At 40.3% G+C, this 23,808-nt stretch overlaps 1 protein-coding gene across 1 annotated transcript in view; it reads left to right on the top strand.

The window, feature by feature from the left end:
• Positions 1–23,808, top strand: part of LOC140197951 (low-density lipoprotein receptor-related protein 1-like) — a 2,495,129-nt gene that overhangs the window by 1,002,114 nt on the left and 1,469,207 nt on the right. The gene's annotated exons all lie outside the window — the stretch shown is intronic.

The raw sequence follows: 23,808 nt of genomic DNA, 5'->3' as shown, positions 1-23,808 counted from the left end.
TTCATACAGCTGCCATTCATCAGCCATTTACATAAGTAGATTTCTATATTTTAGTCACATGTCAAGACTAATCACTTTTGTCATTTGTTCTCAAATGATGTGGAGAAATCTTATTTGCTTGAACACATTTCACTTACCTTATTCCAGTTCCCAGTGAATCATTGATCCACAGAACAAATCTGGAACTAAATTCCTTCCCAAATGATGAACATCAGCCTTCTTGGGAAAGTGACATGATGTCAAACTTAGTCGTCATGTGAGGGGTATGTCAGTGATACCTGAACTTAAACCACAGCTGTCAGCTTCACCAAGGGTGGTTTCCGAGATTACTTTAACAAATCCATCAGGTATAATATAAATGGGAATCAGCAAGAGGCATCATCTTTAAATTGCAGTATTTTGAACTGCAGAGCACCCAACACCAGAGGGTTTTATTTTAAAATTGGTCTGGGCTATAATGGTAAAGAACATCTTCTTACACAAAATCCTGTGAAAATCGAGATTAATAAAGACAAGTCAACTGAAAACTTCAAAACTGTAATTGATTTTGTTAAGCCAGTATACTAAGTATAAAGTAGGCTCAAGCGGATAGCATTAAGGTCATCATCAGTCATGATCAGGTTCCAAAGTACGTTTATTCTAAAGTATGTTTACAGTATACAAACTTGAGATTTGTCTTTGAAACCTGATCTAATGAAACAGCCAAATCAACTCTACATTGAAATATCCATCCCTGTCCTATGTTCATATTCCAATTTATTTGTTTGTTGTGATTTACATTTTGAATACTTTAGAATAATGGGAAATTAATATGTATGCACAGTGAAATTCAATGGTCTAAGAAGTGCTGAAGTCATTCCTCATATTATATTGGATCAGTAGTACATCCAGGGTATACTGGGAGAGAGATACCATCATTCTGTCTGTCCATTCCATCCTGAGGCTCCATATACAGAGTCTAGTCTTGATGAACTTCTCCTGAAAGACTTGGTGAAGCATCAGAAATGTTCTACATTTGAATGTGTGCACCAGCCTAGAGATTAGGATGGCAAAGTTTTGTTGTTATTGATTTGTTACTTACTTTATTTCTGAGTTTTATTTTTTAACATTCAATAATAGAATTATCAAATTAGAATCAAAGTTATTATCACTGATATATATTGTGAAATTCGTTGTTTTGTAGTAGCAGTACCGTGCAAGACAAGAAATACTTTAAGTTGCAAATAAGTAGTGCAAAAGAGGAATAGTGAGGTTGTGTTCATGGACCATTTGTAAATCTGATGGCAGAGGGAAGAACTTCTTTCTAATATGTTAAGTATGGGTTGCCAGGCTCCTGTACCTCCACCCAGACGGTAGAAATAAGAAGAGAGCATATTCCAGATAGTGGGAGTGTGGTCACAACTGCCATCACCAATAATAAACTGAAATAACTAAAATAACTGGGCCCAGGGCACACACATTCTTACGACTCAAACGTAATTTATTTTACTTGTGCACAAGGAGAACAGCATGGCCCCTGTCACCCACACAATAGTCAGGCCAGGAAACTGCTATTTTTATACAGAATTGGCTTATCAGTTATGGATATTGAGCACTTGGTAAATGCCTGAAGTCCTGACTTGCAAGATCAATTGCCATTCACAACAACGGTGTTAAAAGTCAATGGAAACTTCAAGCTGACCACTGATGATGAATCATACTGGTTCTTCTAGGTTGATTACACACTGCCACAGTCCTTCTCACATATATACCTACAGTGAGCAATTTTGGGTCAGGCGATCTTCTTCGTCTGGGTTTGACTACACACTGCCACAGTCATCCTTGCCTGTATGTTATCTTTAATCCTTGACTTACCACAACTTCCACTCTCCCTCCTCTTTGGCCTGTGGAGAGCAACATAAATCTTATAGAATTTCAATAGCACAAAGTCTCTGAAACTTCAAGACAGTTTCATCAGGGAGAGGTGGCTATTGGTATCAGAGACGCACGTGCAACACTCCTGGCCAATAATGACTAAAGTACCACCTTTCTAATACAACAGAAAGTCTAAAGCTAATCAATTTTGAAGGTTCACAGTGTGGATTGCTAGCATTTTGGCCATAATGACATGGATACCCTGGCTTGTATCATGTAGCGCTAAGGTTGTATCATTAGCCACTTTCTCCAGCAACTCTAAAAGCATTTTAATGCTTTTGTGAGCCAGTCAGGTTCCCAGAAGAGGAACGCTACAATTCAGGAAGACTCTATCTCCATAGTCCTTCAATGGCAGACCCACACAGAAAGAAGTAGAAAGAGGTTGGCAAGTGATGCATCTAATGGTACTATGTACGCCAGGTAACAACAACCTGTCCATGGCTTTGGTTCAGTACAAAGATCCAATTTTAGAAGGGGTACCTCTGGCAGCTATTGATAGGCATGTTGGCCACATATGCAAGAAGTACCGTTAGTTGGATTCAGAAGGTCACCAGTAGTATAGACATTGAATCTACTGTTCCCCAGGTCTAGTCTCGTCCCTTGATGGTAACAATAACGTACTTCACCCCTAACCCCATGAAGTAACTTTGGAGTAAGGAGTCATGTAACGTTTGTAAGTAGGTTGATACTGACCCTCAAAACATTTTGCATTGGTAAGAGTCGTTCTTATGGGCAGTACAGTCCCGTGATCTCACTATAATTCTAGTTTTGTTATCAAAGTAAAACACAGAATCAAGCTCACTACAATTCAGGGGATATTGGCTGCAGTGGCAATACATCTTCAGAATGTGTCGTCCCTCACTAAAACACACCAACAACCTGACTGGTTATTATGCAACGCATAATCATAACCAAGGTGAAGTAAAGTGTTGGGAGTATGAGTGTTGTGAGATAATTCTGTATTTAGGCAAAAAATAGATACCCAGATTACCCAAAACTTCCAAAGCATTGTGATTACTTAAGGTGGCAAATCACAAACATCAAGATTTAGATTAGATTAGATTAGATTAGATTATGAGAACACTCAGTCCTTGTTTATTGTCATTTAGAAATGCATACATTAAAAAATGATATGATGTTCCTCCAGAATGATATCACAAAAAAAACAGGACAAACCAAGACTAAAACTGACAAAACCACATAATTATAACATATAGTTACAACAATGCAAAGCAATACCGTAATTTGATAAAGAGCAGACCATGGGCACGGTAAAAAAAAATGTCACAAAGTCCCCAATTGATTTATCATCTCACTCAGATGGTAGCAGGGAGAAATTCTCCCTGGCATGAACCTCCAAGCGTCAACAACTGGCGATGCATTGGAAGCACCCGACCACAGCCGACTCTGAGTCCATCCAAAAACTTTGAGCCTCTGACTAGCCCCTCCGACACAGCCTCTCCGAGCACCATCCTCTGCCGAGCACTTTGACCCCACCCTAGCCACTGAACAACAAGCAAAGCTGAGGACTCGGGGCCTTCTTCTCCAGAGATTCTGGACCACACAGTAGCAGCAGCAGCGAAGCAGGCATTCCAGAATTTTCTCCAGATGTTCCTCTGTGCTCTCAAGTCCGTCTCCATCAAATCAGGATTGTGCACGGCACCCTACTTGACAAATGACAGACATCACCACCGGAGTGGCCGCTGCAAGCTGTGTCACGCCGCCATCTTCTCCTCTTATGGATTTCGGTCCATAAGTGTTTATCATCAACATTCTTCAGACCACCTGTACCCGGTCAGGAAGCACCACTGCCTTAATCAATGAGGCACGTATCCACATTGTTTTTTCTTGGACATTTAAAGTGGTATACGTGGTCAGCAAAATTTGGAATGGACCTTTGCAGCGAGGCTCCACAAAGTTCTTTCCTCAGTTCTTTGCTCTCACTTGCACCTAATCTCCTGGCTGGTAATTCTAACACTCTGCAGTCAGCACAGTCTTCTGGGTTTCAAGAACCTGTTACTGGGAACTTATAAAGGCTTCTGTTAGTTTTATACAACACTGCAACATGCTTTCATTCATAATATGGATGTCCACCTGTTCAATTGAAATGCGAGAGACAAATGGCAAGTGCATGGGACATCCCAAAACTACCTCAGTGTGGAAGTGGGCCTGTTACGCATTTGGAGCACAGCTCATTGTCATGAAGGCCAGTGGAAGCGTCTCTGGTCACTTTATCTTGGTCTCACCACACAGTTCAGCTAACCCCATTTTGTCTTTCAGGTGCCCACAGAATTGAGGGTGGTAAGGGGAGATGAAATGATGCTAACACTACAAAGCTCTCATTAACTCATAGCTTTACCCATAAAGTGAGGGCTGTTATCAGTTGAGAATTTCTTAGGGATCCCATACCTAGGAATAAATTCTCATTGTAAAAAGTTATCAGAGTTATGACATCATTTCTCTAAATTGGATATGTTCTTACTCATGGAGATAACAAACAAAATAACAAGTGCATAATCACAATCTATGCATTTAGGTAACAGCATAAAGTTTCTTTGGAGATGTACAATTAGCCTCCTGGGGGAGGGCCCAGCAGCGGCAGATACAGCCAGTGTCTTTCAGAATTATGCCTCTGGCAAATCATACAGCTGCTGCTACATTTCCTGCTATGTTGAGCATCTCTTATTTTCTATTATACTTATCATACTTAGCAGTCTTGCACATTGTGCGTAAGTCTATAAAGTCCTTTCAGCCTCTGATGTGTCTCACTGTAATTGTACTAGCTCATCAATGAATTTGGAAAGTATTGGCAGCCTAGTTGCACTGGAATACCACGTGGTCACAATGATCTGCTATTGCTGCCTTAGCAAAGGAGTCAGCTCGCTTATTCCCTCTAGTTATTTCATCCTTCCCGTTAGTATGAGCTGTGTTGTTGATATCAGCAATTGCAGTAATTTAAAAACAAAGAAAGGTTCATAGTTAATTCATCATATTTTATCAGAGTTCCAAAGAGGTTAGACTAGATTATGAGAACACGCAGTCCTCTTTTATTGTCATTTAGAAATGCATTCATGCATTAAGAAATGTTACAATGTTTCTGCGGAGTGATATCACAGAAAACAGGACAGACCAAAAACTAACACTGACAGAACCACATAATTATAACATATAGTTACAGCAGTGCAAAGCAATACCATAATTTGAGGAAGAACAGACCATGGGCACAGTAAAACCATACAGTTTTCATAATTATTCACTGGCATAACAAGATTAAATGTTTACTACATGCCAGCTGCAAGGATGCAGGCTCTTGCTAAGGCAAGAAGGTTCAGCTGTTTGAGTAGAACAGGAAGGAAGTTAGCTGTGCTCCCTCAGCTGCTACATGAGGTGCATACACCGCACTTCCACTAGGATTTTCCACTAATGTTTTCTCTGAGTATCAGATCAGGAAAAGCCGCAAAAGAAAAACTACAAGTGAGCTTACATCAGGTGCCATTTTACAATGGGCAGAATTTAAATGGTACAAATTCTTAAGTACAGTTTGAAAATGGTTTATTAAAACTGTGTAGTCTATGGTGCTGGTGATGGTGGAGGTGGAGTTATCTTGGCCTGAGGGTATCAGTGGCTAGGCTGTATGTAGTACAAACAAAAACATTCCCCTCTCAGACATCCCCATGTCCACCACCATCCCATTTCCATGTTTATTGGATCAAAGAACTGTAAAGCCCATACATTTAAAATAGTATTATCTGGACAACTATGCTGTTCAAAACAAAAATTACCATTCACAAGTGGGTCACACGAACCATATGTGTATGAAGCAGGTAATGTGAAAACCAAAGTTTAGAGGTGAATATTCAGCAGAAGTTAATCAGGTAACATAGTAATTTGCCAAAATTTGGCCACTGTCATTTTGGTTAAATATAAAACAAAGCTGTAAGTTAAAATAGCATTTAAATTCTATAGGGCAACTATTGAAATACTGTTAAACCAACATACAATATTGTTTAGAGGCTATAGAGGAACAGTCGAGGAAGTCTCATACTAGTAGTGCCCCGTTCCCCTTAATAACTTTAATCTTTTGATGTTGTAACTGTTTTTGTTAATATTGTTAACCACTAGCAATTTTAATTAACTCTTCTCATTGCACACAAGCAACAGTATATGTTTTCCTTTAACCTAGGTTGCACCTTATTTATATTAACATTTATTAAGACTGGCATCCCTGCTTCTAGAGTTAATCTGGGATACCTTTGAAAACATTTTTACACGTGCAATACATATTTATTAATGTCATTGTCTTTTGTATGACTTTGTATATTTTAAACCAATCTATAGGGTGAGGGAAACATCTGTATGTTCTCAGAGGTCCTACTGAATCAGTTCAAGGTACATTTAAATCTCTATTTTGCTCAGTCCCCTCTCCACCCTTCGGTTTCCCATCTCCTGCAGTGCTATTGGGAACCACCGCCTATGGCAGGGCACTGCTGAAGAGACACCACTTGGCATGGGCCTCAAAACTGTGTCTGGGGAAGGCAGTGGTACAACAACTAGTTCATCATTAGATTCTGGTGCAAATTGATTCTTTTCAAACACTGAGGTAGACATGATTATCTTTCTCTGTGTCCTTCTGTAACCTTTGCTCATTTTCTCTGCTTTTTTAGAGGATCCTTCTAACCATTTTGCATTTCACACCTACATTGAACAATCACAAGCCACCCTATGGTATTCACACATTTTCCATTCTCTAACACCTGCAGACACTCATTTAGTCCATTCCATCCATAGAATGTACTTCTCAACATACTTTAAGCTTTTTGGTACAAACTGTCCTTTAGAGGTTTTAGAGGTCCACCACAGGAGTCTTTCACACTACCATTCACAGGCACACAAACACGGTGCGCAAAGACACACACACGCATTTCAGAATTCCATTTTTTTAAACACACATTTACTGACTTTTCCTGTGCCTTGAGTAGGGCCCATTCCAAACCAAGGCAACTTCATGTGGGACACAACCCAGACAATGGCAACTCTGTGCGGGACCACAGACAACAGCAACCTTTTTTTAACTCTGCAACTTTCCTATGTTGATTGACTAAGGTGCTGGAATACCTTGACGACTCCACACAGGAGGAAATCTGCGTTCCAGCAGCAGACCCAGCCCCTTGCTCAAATATGAGCAGCCTGGGATTTAAGACTGATCAGCTACCAAGGCTTTCTCCTGTATAACAAAGCTAAGGGTTAGTCATCTCGGTAGAACCTCCAAGTAACTGTTGTCTCAACGGTTGTCGTTGATAATAAAATCAAATAAAATAATTAAAATAACTGGGTCAAAAACGCACACACACACTCTTACAATTCAAACATAAATTTATCTTACTTGTGAGCAAGGAGAACAGCATATCCACTGTCACCCACGCTGTTCAAAAGCCAGGAGAATAAAATGCAATTTTTTTATATAGAATTGGCCTATCAGTTATGGATATTGGCCATAATATAGTAAATTGTATTTATTTGAATTCCTTACCTGCAGATCAACAGCCATTCACAATAATGGTGTTAAAAGTCAATCAAAACTTCTATCTGACAACTGATGGTATTTTAGTTGTTGGGTGTATTTCACATCTTTCCATTATTCTTATCTCACCCATTTCCACCACCCGCTACTGTGTAAAGGGAAGCTAGGTTCTTCTAGGTTGATTACACACTTCCACAGTTCTTCTCACCTATCTGTCTGCGGTAAGCTTATGTAGTTCTGGTGGTCTCACTTGTCTTGGCTTGACTACGCACCATCGCAGTTATCCTTGCCTGAATGTTGCCTTACTGCAAGTTCCACAAGGGTCCTTAGTAATGGACGCTGCCTTCTTGAGGCACCACCTTGTAAAGATGTGTTCAATGGTAGGGAATGCTTGAGGTGGAGATGGTTGATTTACAACCCTCTGCAGCTTCCTTCAATCCTGCATATTGATCCTTCATACCAGGCAGTGATGCAACCAATCAGAATGTTCTCCACTGGACATTTGTAGAAACCTGTTAGTATCTTTAGTGACATACCAAATCTTCTGAAGCTCCTAATGAAATGAATCCACTGGTATTGCTTTGTCATGATTGAATCAATGTGCTGGGCCCAGGATAGACCTTCCAAGATGTTGACACCCAGCAAATTGAAGCTGCTCACCCTTTCCACTGCCGGGGCCTCAATGAAGACTAATGTGTGTTCATCTGACTTCCCCTTCCTGAGGTCCACAGTCAATTCCTTGTCTTTTCTGACATTGAAGCCAATGTTGCTGCTGTGGCACTACCCAATCAGCTAATCAATCTGACTTTTCCATGCATCCTTGTCGCAGTCTAAGGGTCTGCTAACAACAATGGTGTCACTGGTGAATTTATAGATGGTGTTTGAACTGTGCCTAGCCACATTGTTGTGAGTATAGAGAGAGTACAGGATTGGGCTAAACATACAATGCAGCTGGCAAAGAATAGAGTGCTATATACATCAGTTACAGATATGGGCAGAGGAATGGCAGATGGAGTTTAACCCAGATAAATGTGAGATGTTGCCCCTTGGTAAGGCAATGCAAGGAGACAGTACACTGCTAAGGGCAAGGTCCCTAACACTGTTACTGAGCAGAGAGATCTTGGGATCCAAGTTCATAGTTCCTTGAAAGTGGTTACACAGGTCAATAGGGTGGTTAAGAAGGCTTATATAATGCTTGCTTTCATTAGTCAAGGCGTTGATACAAAAGTTGAGGTTATATTGCAACTTTATAAAGCTCTGGTTCTACCACATCTGGAATATTACATACAATTCTGGTTTTCCCAGTATAAGAAGGATGTTGAGGCTTTGGAGAGGTGGAAAAGAGGTTTACCAGGATGCTGCCTGGTTTAGAGGGCATGTGCTATTATGAGAGGCTGGATAAATATGGGTTGTTTTTTTGTTGGATTAGCAAAGGCTGAGGAGAGATCTGATGAGGTTTATAAGATTATGAGAGGCATAGAGCAGACAGGGAGTATCAGATTCCCAGGGTTGAAATGTCTATACCAAGTGCATGCATTGAAGGTGAGAGTGGGTGGGTTAAAAGAGGATGTGAGGAGTAGGTTATTTACCCAGAGGCTGGTGGATGCCTGGAATGTACTGTCCGGTATGATGGTAGAGGCAAGTACATTAGAGGCCTTTAAGAGACATTTAGATAAGCACACAAACGTGAGGAAGATGGAGGGATATGAACATTGTGTAGGTAGGAGGGATTAGTGTTTGGGTGATTTTGATTTGTTTTTTGGCTGGTTTGGCATAACATTGTAGGCTGAAAGGCGTGTTTCTGTGCTGTACTGTTCTATGTACATCCCTGAAGTGCACCTGTGGTTATTGTCAGTGAGGAGGAGTTATTACCCATCTGCACTAATTGTAGGCTCCTAATGAGGAAGTCAAGAATCTGCTTGCAGATGGTGGCTATAGAGGACCAGGTTTTGAACCTCTTTGAACAGTAGTGAGGGGATGATGGTGTTGAATGCAGCTGCTTGATATATGTATAGTTTGTGTTCAAGTGCTCCAAAGCTGAGTGGAGAGCCAGTCAGATTGTATCCACTGTAGACCTGTTTTAGCAGTAGGCAAACTGCATCAGGTCCAGGTCCTTGCTCAGGCAGGAGTTAATGTTTAGCCACGACCAACCTCTGCAAGCACTTCATTACTGTGATACGAGTTCTACCAGGCAATAATCATTAAGGCAGCTCACCTTGCTCTTCCTGGGCACTGGTATGATTGATGGCATTCTGAAGCAGGTGGGAACCCCTGACTGTAGCAGTGGGAGGTTGTAGATGTCTGTGAAAAGGCTAACCATTGATTGGCACAGGTTTACCGTATCCTGCCAGGTACAGCAGGGGGGCCTGATGCTCTTTAAGGCATGAGTTCACCCTCTTTAAGGAATAAGTTCACCCTCTTTAAGATTGTTCTGACTTCAGCTTCTGAAATAGAGATCACAAGGTCACTAGATGCTGTGGGGATTTACACAAGTGTAGTTTTATTCTCCTTTTAAAAACATGCATAATAGTGATTGAGTTCATTAGGGAGTGAAACATCACCGCCATTTATGCTGTTAGGTTTTGCCTTATAGGAAATAATGACATACAAACCTTGTTATAGCTATCATACATCCGATCGCGTCCCTAACATCACATAGAATTGCCTTTTCGCTCTCACAGTGGCCTCCAAAGGACATACTTGGACTTCTTGTAGGGTTGTGGATTGTTAGTCTTGAAGTCCACAGAGCTAGCCCTCAGAAACTGTGATTTTCCTGGCTCATCCTGGGCTTTGGCTATGTTTCGTATAATATCAAAGGCACATATTTATCCACACAGGTGTAATGATCTTGTTGAAAATTTCCCAGTATCTGCCTTTAAATTATTGATGGCAATTAATGGTTCTGAATGTCAGAGGCATTTGAAAGCTGTCACAAATCTTGGAAAAGAGTGGGTTTAAAGCTTCAACTCCTGCCTAGTTTGTTTAGATATTCCCAGGGAAAGACTTCAACAGTAAACCACCTGGGGCCACTCGTTGTTGAAGGCTTATAAGATGCCTTCTATTGGTCCTGTATATGGGTAGTTAGAGCCAAGAAATGGCCCAGATCCAGGTTGACAAGTGTGTTAGCAATTGATTTTGTGATGTTTTACCTCAAGTGTATTCATGCAGGAGTTTACAGCACATCAGTATTTTCTTTCCAGTCGAGTAAATTATGGAGAGCAGTCTCAAACCATTAGAGGTGAGAGGTGCCTGAGGGGAAGAAAGGCAGCTGCTGTAGAAAGACTCAACAAAGCATGTTGTCACTAAATAGGCAGAATGATTCCGAAACAAACACTAAACATTTGAATAAGTTAGTCACAGGTCAGATGTGAGGAAGATATTATACTGAAAATGTTCTGTTTAGAAGCTCTTCCTCCGTTTAACTGGACGAAACTCCCCTATACTCCAAACTGGAGACCTCTGCTTGGTTAAGAGGTTCTCTCAGAGAACCATTGCTGTGTCATTATGCTCTTCAGAGACTTCTTCAGATTGTCCCGGTTGTGCAAATTAACCTGAGCGTACCACAACAGACCCCCTCATTTCACTATAAGTAAGTAAGCAAACAAACACACACATACACACACACACACACACACACACATACACACACACACGCACGCACACACACATATACATACACACACACAAAGAACTGTAAAGTTAAATTAACATAATTGATTATTTACAATGAACACATAGGGGGAACATATCCAGTCCCACAGGAGAAAGTGCTAATTCAAATCAGATAGCATTTTCTATCAATGGTTACTGAGGTTTAGAAGGTTGAAAGTTTCATATTCTGAGGAGTCTGGTATAACCACAATGATACCACGGTATATTGTGCATGATGGTAGCATAGCAATTAACGTGATGTTACTCCAGCTCGGGGCGTCGGAGTGTGGAGTTCATTCCCAGTGTCTTCTGTAGGCAATTTGTACGTCATCCCCGTGGAATGAGTGGGTTTCCTCAGGCGCTCCAGCTTCCTCCCACAGTCCGTAGAAGTACTGGTTATTAGGTTAAATCTTCTGATTGCAGTTGTTTATAGTAGACGTCCTTTTCTTCAATGTCATGATCATTGGTTGGAGCATAGCACTGGATCACAGTCGTGTGCACTTGCTTTCCTTTCAGCCTGACTCTCACCGGCCTACTGTTGACTGGTTTCCACTCCAGCAAGCACTTCTCAATGCCTTTCTTCAAAAATGACAGCTACTCCATCATGATCATCTTTCCTTCCTGAGTTTCACCTGTTGCTGCCTTTAGTCTGCCAGACCCTATTCATCTGCTTTCACTGACACCCAGTATATGTTGGGTGTCACAGTGCATTTCTGCAGTTATTTGTGCTAGCTTGCCAGTGTTGTACATGGTTTGTATATTCTAAACCAATTTTGGACTTGGTCTTGGCAGTGTTCAGAGCTTCCTTCATTGTGCCAGTAGCTTCCTCTCAGTTTTCATGACAGTTAGTCATGCAAATTTCATGTGGAGATTCAGGAATACTGTTGCACACAGATATGGAAGGATTCTTCATTGCTGTTTCTGTAACAATTTCTTTTATCAGTCAGGGTTGTTAATTCTGAACTAAATCCGCAAACCTGGAGGGCCAGAGGACCACTCTTAGTTTGGCCTCTACCCTTTGACCTGTTTAGCATGGGTGACCCTACCAAGAGCCAAAGCACAAGGCCCTGACTCCAGCCAACATCGGTCTCTGGGTCATTGAGACACACAAGCTTCCAAGTCCTATGACAAGGTTGTGGTCTTCTTGGAGAAGTAGGAGCAGGTTAATTGTTCATTGCAAATTGACCTGTGATTAGGCTAAGGTTAAGTTGGGGTTGATAGGCTGCACAGCTTAAAAGGCTGGAAGGGCCTATCTTGCGCTGAATTTCCAAATAAATAAATAAATAAAATTAATATCACCTTTAATCCTCACTAATTTTTATCAAAGCACCATAAAAAGCATCCAATCCTGATTGGTATGGTGATTGCTCTGCTCATGACTGCAAGAAACTGCAGAGAGTTCTGAACACAGCTCAGCACATCACAGAAACCAGCCTCCCCTCCCTGGACTCTGTCTATGCTTCTCACTGTCTCAGTAAAGCAGACAACATTATCAAGGATCCCACCCACCCTAGACATACTCTCTTCTCTCCCTCCCATCAATCTGTCGAGTATTCCTCTGTTAAGACTCATGGACACAATATCAACACTGAGTGGACGTTTATCAAGTGCCTTTATTACTTGTAAATCGAAATTTCACCTCCACTCCCACCAAGACACTTCCAACACACCATTTAGAAAGCATTCTTTTTATACCTCAGAACAAGACAAGGTTATGATTTCCAGCGAGCTTAGACCTTCCGACACATTTGTTGTTGTCTGCCATCTGCGAATGACTCAGCTCCGCTACTTCGTGTTCAGTACATTGGGTGCTTGCAATCATATGTTCCTTTGGTAAGCACTTTTCTTGTAGCTTCTTCTTGTTACTTTAGCCACGTACATATATTGCAACATATTAGCTCAGCACTCTGGGATTGTCCACTCTATTTTGTCACATCAAATGGTTACAGAGATACAAAGTTCAATGCATACTTCATCATCCCAAAGTCATCCTCTATCCCACGGTTATAAGACTATTGAATGTTTCACTTGTATGAAAAGATCTACATTGTCGTAACCTTCCATCTTTCATTTCCCCGCACTGCACTTTCCCTGTTGTCTAGTAGAGGGGTCCCCAACCTTTTTTGCACTGTGAACCGGTTTAACATTGACAATATTCTTGCGGACGGGCCGACTGTGGGGGGGTTGCGTTCAAGTAGGGTTTAACTCACCTCAACATGTATTTTACAGTTAGGGTTGCCAACTTTCTCACTCCCAAATAAAGGACAAAAGTAGCAGTCAAATCCGGGGGCACTTTACCCCAGGAAAGACTACCATGACCATGAAGCCTTGTGCGGGCACTTGTGTGCACATGTGATGTGCCGATTTTCTTCCCCGCACAAATCGGTTTTGCCTTCATCTTCCCGACTACACTGTACATACATTATTTCTACTTTATATAGGCTGTGTATTTATCATATCATTCCTGCTTTTACTATATATTAGTGCTATTTATTTTTGGTTTTATGTGTTATTTGGTATGATTTATTAGGTTATTTTTTGGGTCTGCAAATGCTCAAAAATTTTTCCCATATAAATTACTAGTAATTGCTTCTTCGCTTCACGCCATTTTGGCACAAAAGGTTTCATAGGAACGCTCTACCTTAGCGGGGGAAATACGGGACAAACCAATTTAGCCCAATATACAGGATGTCCCGGCAAATACAGGACAGTTGGCAACCCTATGTTCAAGTTCAACAGTGCGTGACAGGGAATGAGGAAAGGTGCAGCTGACTCGTATTGTTTCCTCACAACACATGCTTTGCGGCCCGGTGGTTGGGGACCGCTGATCTAGTTCTTCATTCTGTATTTTATTCTGTTGTTATTTTACCTTGTACTACTTTAGTGTCCTGTTGAAATGAATTTATCTGTATGGAGAGTGTGCAGGATAAGTTTTGCACTGTATCTTTACCAATTTATCCGATCTACTGGAAGTTATCACTGATCTAGGCTCTCACCAGCTGCATCAGTCTGCTATGTACACCATAAAGCACTGTGGGTAGAAAGGACTTGAATTGCCAAAATAAGCTATAATTAAAATTTAATGGATATATATTATATCTTATAGATAGTGTAATGAGAAAGAAAAGCCATTTTAAACTTCACACGGCAGACAAGATCCCAAGGTAGCAATCCCTTTAATCCCATTCCCTCTCTTATTTCACTTTACCCTTCAACATATTGTTTCTCATACATGGCCATTAACATCTATTTTGGCGTGAACTGATACTGAAGATTAATTCACAGTCATTAATTAATCCACCAATACATTTATTGGATGAGGGAGGAACTCAGAGCAGTGGAGAAAACCCATGTGGCCAGGGACAGAATTTGTAAATTCTGCACAAGCAGCCACTGAGGTCAGAATTGAACCCGAATCACTGTAGCTGTGAGGCAGTGGCAATAACTGCTGCATGTTCACATCTATTTTGTTTTATTGGCTGTGCTTGTCATTACAAAAATCTGTGTACATTAGCCTGACAAATAAAGGCTGGTTAATCTAATATTGTTAGCGGAATGGTTTTCAGAAACAATAATCTGCAAGGAAATTAATGGCAATTTAGACAAATATGTGTAATAAAAGAAAGCCAGAATAGATCTGTTAAGTGAGAATCATGTTTGAGCACCAAGTTGATTGAATTTTTTGATGAGTAAAAGCTGTTAGATTGGTGTTGTCCATATGGACTTCCATAAAGTGTTCAATAAATTGTCATATAAGGTCCTTACAAAATTGAGGCTGGTGGGATGGGAAATTGGCGATGTGGATTTAAGCTTGACTCATCTTCATCATTACATGCCATGTCGTCAAGCTTGACTAAGGAAGGAAATGAAATAAAGAATATAATGAATAGCTTTTCAAAAAAATAGATGATATTCAATGTAAGTACCATTGCTGGTTTTATAAATGTATCAATTATTTGAATTTAGTGTACAGGCTGCAGATGACACAAAACATTCAAGTGCGCATAGATAATAAGAAAGATAGATTTAAACTTCAAGTTGAAGTAAATATGTTAATGGAATGTGTGAGCATGTGGTAAATGAAATCTAGCACAGGAAAAGGTGAAGTAACACATCATTTTATTTTGGGTTGGATGATCAAAAGGAGACAATGCTAAATTTGTCAAATAGTTTTAAAGTGGAGCAAGAAGAAAGTGATCTAAATGTCTTTGTGCACGAGATGTGTTATCAAAGAAGTTAATAATATTTCTTAAACTTTAAAAATACCTGTACTGGCCCATACCCACTGACCCAGCTCAGTACTATCAAAGGCCTTTAATGACTTAAAAGCAGATTAATTCCAACATTTGGCAAAACTAATAACTTCACCCATGCTGGTCCATACATGCTCTCTCAGCTCGATAGCATCAAAAACCTTTAACAACCCAACAGAGGTTCATTTCAACAATTGACAAAGATATCAAGTAAATATATTTAAAGATATTTTAAAGTACTGGAAATTAATTAAAATAAAATAATTTGAAATATCTATGTCACTTAACTGTATGTGCAAATCAAAAAGAAGTTTGAAATCTAAAATAAAAAATTAAAATGCATGAAATAATCAGCAGGAAGGAAGATTAACAGAGTTAAGCTTCAGGTCAAAGATAAAGAGCCAACACTCAACATACATGAGACAATGCCTTTCAACAAACCTGCCCCCACAATAAAGGTTCATGGCAAATTCCTGCAAAACATGTACCGCTTTGTGAAATTTTCAATAGTGAATAAATTTGCCAGCACAACTCATGCTAATTGACTGTTACAGAGCAAGAGGATCACGAGCCAGTTTCAAATCAAAGAGAAAGGTATTTATTCAATTCATCTTCCACCTAGAGGAGAGAGAAAGGGCCCTATTTGCCTTACCGGTAAATCAACACAATCTCCATCCATGACATTTGTTGATATATTTAGACGAAAAAATAAAATCTATTTATTCATAGTTATTTTCACTTAACACTTTTTGACCAAACTGAATGGAGGAGGTACATGATCAGTTGTTTCCGACATTACTATTTGTGCATAATCACTTTGTGCTTTTAGACCCTGAGGCTGGTGAAGTATTCCTTGTTTGGTTCAGGCCTTGGATACCATGGTGATGGTACTTGAAGCAGATTATCACCTCCAATTATCACTTTCCTCATGGGAGCCACCTGCTTTCTGTTATTTGAGGCAGAAGTAATCTTTTGCCTTGCTCTATGCTTTGCAATGTAACAAGCAAGTTAATTCTTCAGGTTATGACTCATTTCAAAAGAGAAGAGAAATATGTTTGACAATCAAAACATTGAGCATGTCAGAATAAAACAAAGTCTGTGGTGGAGTAATGTGATACCTGCTCTCTGAACTGCCTTTAAAATCTTCCCCACAGCAGTATTTCAAGTCACTGGATAGATAGCATCAAAACTCTCCACAGAATTCTCCAAATCCACCGGAGAGATAAGCAAGCACAGAGCAGCATCATCTCCAGTGTCAACAACAATCCCATCATTAAAACTCTCATTACACTCAGTTTGCCCTATTGGACATGATATACCATGCACTTGCTCAACACCAGACCCTCTCTTCGGTTCCAATAAGATTTCCAGGTGGATAGAAAACAAAAATTCAACAACATGCTTGAATCATTCCTGAAAATTTGCAACATCCCAAAAACTGTTATGAAGTCTTCACCCATGATCATTGAAAGTGGCAGAAGAGTATTCAGAATAGCTTTAAAATGTTAACTCCTTGCATTGAACTCAAACTGTGGAAGGTAAATGGTGGAAGGCACAATGCATCACGCACCTCCTCCATATCTGTGGAGGTTTCTCATCTGATGTGTCACCTCAAAAACCATATAAGTGAAATAGAAATAAGTTGTCCTTGATCACAACGGATGACAAAGAAAAGGAAAACATCCTTTTCAAATACATATCCAAATAAATTATTTTCATTCATGTCCGGATGTTATTGTGATGGGCAAAATCAGCATTTATTGCCCATTCTTGGAAAGGTAGTGAAGAGCAGCCTTCTTGAACCACCACAATCTTTTAGTAAAGATAGTTCCATATCATTGCTAGTCGTGAATTTCAGGAATTTCAACATAATGACACTGGAATATTGATTTGTTTCCAAATCAGAATGGTGAGTATTATTTGTAGGAGAAGGCCTAGAAGTGGTATTCCCATGCACCTGCTGCCCTTCTTCTTGGGGACTGCTGTTGTACAATCAAAGACTAGTAACTGCATTGCATTTTATGCATGTTACACAACATATGTCTTAATGATGGTGAAATAATTGCTGAGTCAAGATGCATGTCATTCTTTGGTATTGATTTACATATCAACAGTAGCAAACAGATGGCCAGAACTCCCAATAATGGTGATAATTTTAAATGTCAGGTTTAGACTATTGCACTCTGAAAATTAGAATTCATTTTGACTACATGTCACAGAGCAAAATTAGGTCATTTAGCCCATTGACTCTGTTCTACCATTTGATCATTGCTGATTTATTTTCTCTCTCAACCCCATTCTTCTGCTTTCTCCTTGTAACCTTTGACACCCTTGCTAATCAAGAACATCTTTAAGTGTAAACAATAATTTGGCCTCCACAACTGTCTCTGGTGATAAATTCTCCAAATTCACTACCATGATGTTAAAGAAATTCCTCCTCATCTCTATTCTAAAGGGCCATACTTCTATTCTGAGGCTGTGCTCTCTGTCTCTCAAATTCTCCACTATTAGAAATATCCTCTCCATGTCCATTGTATCTAGACATTTCAATATTCAATAGGCTTCAATGAGATTCTCCTTCATTCTTCTAAACTCAAATATCGCTGTGATGATTGTACGTTCTAGTACCAATTGGTTTGGCGACAATAAAGTATAAAGTATAGGCCCAGAGACATTAAATGTTTTCCTTCTGTCACTCTTTCAGGAAGTGTAATATCAAGTTGAAAAGTGAATTCTGGAATCAAGCATTTCATTTCACTCAGCCTGGGATATTTTTGCACTTTCTTTATTTGCTTTGGTTTCTTGCCTTTATGGAAGTGGATATTGTTATGTTTTGAAACTCTAGAAACAAATTGAAAGAAAAACACGGGAGCTGGGAGATGCGTATCTACTTAGTTTTACTTTCCTTTTCTTAAGTGAGACACGCATATATACAATATGATGGTGTAACGAAGTATGCCATTCACCTAATTATTACATATAGCCTGTTATGAATGCTATAAACAAAGAATGCAGTATCTACCAATATCTACCAATATCTTTACAATATTAATCAAATATTACTGAAGTCTTAACTACAGTACAATCCTTCCTGCTTAGTTATAAATTCCAACTCAATGTAGAATGCAACCAATCTCAAGTATTTAATATATTGCTCTCTCGTCATCTTATATACATAGTATCCTATATAATACAACTACGAAATATTCATTCACAGCATAATAAATTTTAAACTCTCCCATTCAGGTCTAAAAATGTAATCACTGTGGAGGATTTATTTCTCTTGTGGGGTAGTTCCTTAAGGCGGGGTCACTCTGCCTGGCAGGTGAGTCTTGTGGCCGTGAAACGACCTCAGGTTCGGGGGCCTCCTCTGTGGTGGTTGTAGGAGTTGACTCTGGGACTGCAGAAAGTGGTTCTTACAGCTCCAGACGCCTTTCTTCTGAATGTCTTGGCATCTCAAAAAGTGCATGGAAAGCTGCTCTATCTGCTGATCTATCCCAGGCCACCAGACAGAGCTTCAAACCTATGCTTTCTCTTTGACCAAACCTAAATAACCACATGTAGCTTCTCCAACACTTTAGCTCTCAGCTTGGATGGTACAACAATTCTCAATTCCCACATAAGGCAACCCCAACAAAGGCAGGTTCATCCTGGCACTGGTAAAAATGGAGGAACTGGAATTTCTGCTACACATCCCAGCCATTATAGAGGGCTATGTACACCTGAGACAGTGTGGGGACTTTTCTGGTTTCTCTTTGGATTATCTCTGTGAATTGTGTCCTCCAAAAAACAGAGCCCATCTCTGCATTCGTACTGTTGCTGTTCATGGTACACACTTCTGTGGATTGAAAATGGACACTAATGGTTGATGATCACTAAAGAGGGTAAACTCTCTCTGATGCAAGTACTGGTTGACTCAAGGCTTCTCAATCAATTGGCATGTAATGTTTCTCTGCAGCAGTGAGGTTACATGATGCAAAGGCTATGGGACATTCACTTCCATCCCTCATATCATGTGACATGACCGCACTTATACTGTAAGGCGAGACATCACAGGCAAGCTTCACTGAACAATGTGGATCATAATCTGTGAGTATAGTATCTGACATAATCATTTCCTTTATCTTTAGGAGAGTCACTTCACACTAAGTTGTCCATTGTCATTTCTTCCTGATCTGTAGTAATAAATAAAGCGGTGGAGTGCAGCAGCCAGATTTGACAGGAATCTTTTACGTAATTGACAGATCCAACTGTTACACATCTTTTGTCCTTGGGGCATCCACCACTGCTTGAATTTTCTCAGCATACTTAAGTAATCCTTGTGCGTCAGTGGTGTGACAATAGTAAGGAATGCTTGGTTTAAGGAAATCACACATTGCATTATGCTCTGAGCCTATAATCTTCTAAGCTTTTAAACACTGCCTTGAGATTTTGGAGATGGTCCTTGTCATCCGCACTGATATCAGTAATATCATCACGGTAACACCGAGTACCTGGGTAGCCTTGCAGCACTTGGTCTATAACTTTCTGCTGCAGTGCAGGTCCAGATATCAATGAACTGAAAATGCTCAGACAATTTCTTCAATTCAGCCACGTAAGCTGAAATAGACTTCTCTTCCTTTCGATTCTGTTTAGGAAACTGAAAGTGTTCTGCAATCAACAATGATTTTGGTTCTAAATGTTCCTTCATTACTTTAACAAAACTGCAAGGCTCATTTCACTGGTTTGTTTGGAGCAGTTAAACTTTTAAGTAAACTGTATACCTTTCCTTTAAATGCATTCATCAACACAAGCACTCACTTTCATTGGCTATTTCATTTGTTTCAATTCATTCGGTATACATCATCCTGTTATCTGTTGTGCAATTGAACACATCTACCTGTCATCACCCAGCTTCTCAGTTCATCCTCATTCCACACCCACCTACCTTCACCCTCTCTTGACTTCACCTATTACCTTCTAGCTTGTACTCCTTCCCCTCCCCCCGGCTTCCTATTCTTCTCCCTTCCTTTTCAGTCCTAATGATGTGTCTCGGCCTGAAATGTCAACTGCTTATTCGTAATTTTATACACCTCATGTCAAGTTGCCTCTCATCCTCTGTTGCACCAAGGAGAAATGTCTTTGCTCACATAAACTTTTGTCCCCGTAACTGGTCCATGCTGGTATACCTCCATTCAGTATCAGTAAGGTCTTGGTAATACTAATAAAGTGTGTTGCACAAAACTAAAGATAATATTCCAACAGAACTATAAGAAATTATTGACAATGTTTTTTTGTTTTTGCATGGTAAAACCAAGTTTTATCAAATTAATGTGATCAAATCAGGCCTCAGATTTTTGCATGTAATCCTATTTTTTTAGATATGAGGCCACTCAGTCCTTGTTTATTGTCATTTAGAAATGCATGCATTCAAAAATGATACAATATTCCTCCAGAATGATATCACAAGAAACACAGGACAGGACAAACCAAGACTAAAACTGACAAAACCTCATAATTATAACATATAGTTACAACAGTGCAAAGTAATACTGTAATTTGATAAAGAGCAGACCATGGGCAGGGTAAAAAAAAGTCTCAAAGTCCAGATAGCCTCATCATCTCACGCAGACGGTAGAAGGGAGAAATTCTCCCTGCCATGAACCTCTAAGCACTGCAAACTTGCTGATGCAGCACCCTGGAAACACCGGACCACAGTGGACTCTGAGTCCATCTAAAAACTTCGAACTTCGGACCAGCCCTCTCATACCGAGCACCGGGCGCCATCCTCTACCAAGCGCTTCGACCTTGCCCCAGCCGCCGGGCAACAAGCAAAGCCAAGGACTCGGGGCCTTCCCCTCCGGAGATTCTGGATCACACAGTAGCAGCAGCAGCGAAGCAGGCATTTCAAAAGTTTCAACAGATGTTCCTCCGTGCTCTCACATCCGTCTCCATCAAATCAGAATTGTGCACGGCACCCTACTTAACAGATAACAGACATCACCACCAGAGAGGTCGTGCGAGCTGCATCACGCAGCCATCTTCTCCTCCCGCTGGAAATTTCTGCCTTTAGAAATTTACCACTGAAGTTTTATTATTTCCATATTCTGCCAATTGAAATCCATCACCTTGCATTTCTCCTCATCAGGTTGCATTTGTCAAGTGTCTACTCCCTTCTCTATACAGCTTGTACTCTCCTGAGTATTCATGTTCTGCTTCACTGTTGGTATATTTCAAGCTTTACGCCATCTGCTAACTTTGAAATTGGATTTTCTACACCCACTTAAAAGATTATCTTTTAAGATATGGGTCATGGCAGATTATTTTTAGAGAGCATTAATTATCCTTAAGGTTGCCATGGAGACCTAAATGTGTCACATCATTATCAATCTAGCAATCCTCCTTTTAAATGGATAACCAGAAAACGATGGCCCATGCTAATATATTGTCCAGTACTTTTTGTTTAATCATCCTCTGAACTGCACCTTGCATAAAATGAGAAAAATTTAATTAGCATGTTATTGAGCAAAGTTGAAAATTAATTTATTTGCCACTCTCTCTTTCAGCCCACAAAATTGTTCAGGCTAGTCTCACTTGCTGGTATTTGCTCGAACAAGTTATAACTATCTCTGTTTCTAGGGTGAGGTCTTTTTCATTAACTGAGTGTTGTTTGATGCAGTGGGATTACACAAGCCCAGAATGGTGGGTGGGGAAAAGTGGATACAGACCAAGTACCATTCATACACTGCCTTTAAAAAACACCTTTGATCATGGAAGTTTCTGACATTTAGAGATATTCAGTCTAAACCTAATAAAATACTTGAAACACCACAACTTGAAAAAATATCATTATGTTTTAAAACCAATAAAATCTTCAAGACAGCAAAATAATTTAAAAAATACCTGTCTTTGTAGCCATTCTCCTCCAATGATGTCAATAATGTTTAATACCGGGCTCCACGGTGACGTAGCAGTTAGTGTGACATTATCACAGATCAGTGCGTTCCAGAATCCGGGGTTCAGTTCCGGTGCTGTTCTGTAAGGAGTTTTCACATGGAATGTATGGGTTTTCTCCGGGGCCTTCTGTTTCCTCCCACAATCCAAAGATGTGGTATTTTTCAATTTGAATTCATTGAAGTATTCTTGAAGCATCCATGTTCTGAAGTACATTCCCTTACACTGGGCACTATCAACTTTCCCTCACAAAGTCCAAACACTTACATTTTTTTAATTGTTAGTTTATATTTTGATCATGATTAAAATTTGAACTGAAAGTGAAGAAAAATGTACCTGTAAGCACAACTTAGGGCAGTATTTGCTTTAATTACGCTACTGACAAAATGCCCACATTATTTTATAATATTGTCATTGTGGCAGTTTTACAATTCACACTTATTTATTGTTTAACAGAAATAATACGTCCAAAATTTTACAAACTTCTACTCTATAAGAAGGCAGAGTCCACTGGAGTCCAGGTTGCTGATGCCCCACAACCACTGATTTGTTGTGACATGCCGAGTCTTCCAGTATGACCACTCATTACTAAGACTTACTTATACTTCCTGAATGACTTCCTCTTGTTTTGGAGGGAATCCCGGCTCATCCCACTTCTGTGCCAGGAGACTGATGTGAATCACTGCCCTACCCCGATGCTCTCACTGTTCAGTGAGTAGGCTGGTGTGGGGGTGGGGAGGAGGGAGGGAGGGAGGGAGAAGGTGAGACTGCAGCTGCGATAATGCAGGGCAAAGGCGGCACCTTGACCAGCATGGTGCGCATGGGCGAATGCTGGGGATGGACAGCACAATCACTGGCAGACAGTCTCTTACCTGTGTTTCAATGCTGAGTGACAGCAATGATTGCCATAGTCTGCCCCACACCAGACCCACAGCCAGTCTCTCTAGACATAGCAATGAGTGAACCATTGGAAGAGAAGACAAACAGAGGCCAGTGAGTATTCTTAACCATGTCAGCTGTCAGCTCTGTCAGGAATACATTGTTAAACATATCAAACCTCTTCATGGAGTCTTCATCCCTCATCCTCTTCTCTTCTGGTCTTCTGCCTGCTCTGGATCTTTTCATTGCTAACTGCCAATGGGACATTAACCATCTCAACTTCACCACTCTTCTTTCCAATTCCACTGTACACTCCCTCCACACTAATCAAACCTGCAGATAAAGAGGATGCTGTAGTGGTCTAGCAGATTGACCTCTACCTTACTGAGGCCTGGCAACAACTCTCAGACACCTCCTCTTACTTACCCCTTGAACAGTGGTACTTAGTGGTACTTACCCCACTAAGGAGCACCAGGCTGTTGTCTCCCACACCATCACCCACCTTATTAACTCTGGGGATTTCCCATCCACTGCAACCAACCACATAATTCCCTCAACCTGCACCTCCCATTTCTACCTCCTATCAAGATCCACAAAGCTGCCTGTCCAGGTAGACCGCTTGTTCCTGCCCCACTGAATTTGTATCTGCATACCTCG

Source organism: Mobula birostris, chromosome 5, assembly GCF_030028105.1.
Source record: "Mobula birostris isolate sMobBir1 chromosome 5, sMobBir1.hap1, whole genome shotgun sequence".
In the NCBI taxonomy this organism is placed as follows: domain Eukaryota; kingdom Metazoa; phylum Chordata; class Chondrichthyes; order Myliobatiformes; family Myliobatidae; genus Mobula; species Mobula birostris.
The sequence above is the reverse complement of the archived record's forward strand: the minus strand, read 5'-3'. Positions and strand labels throughout refer to the sequence as shown.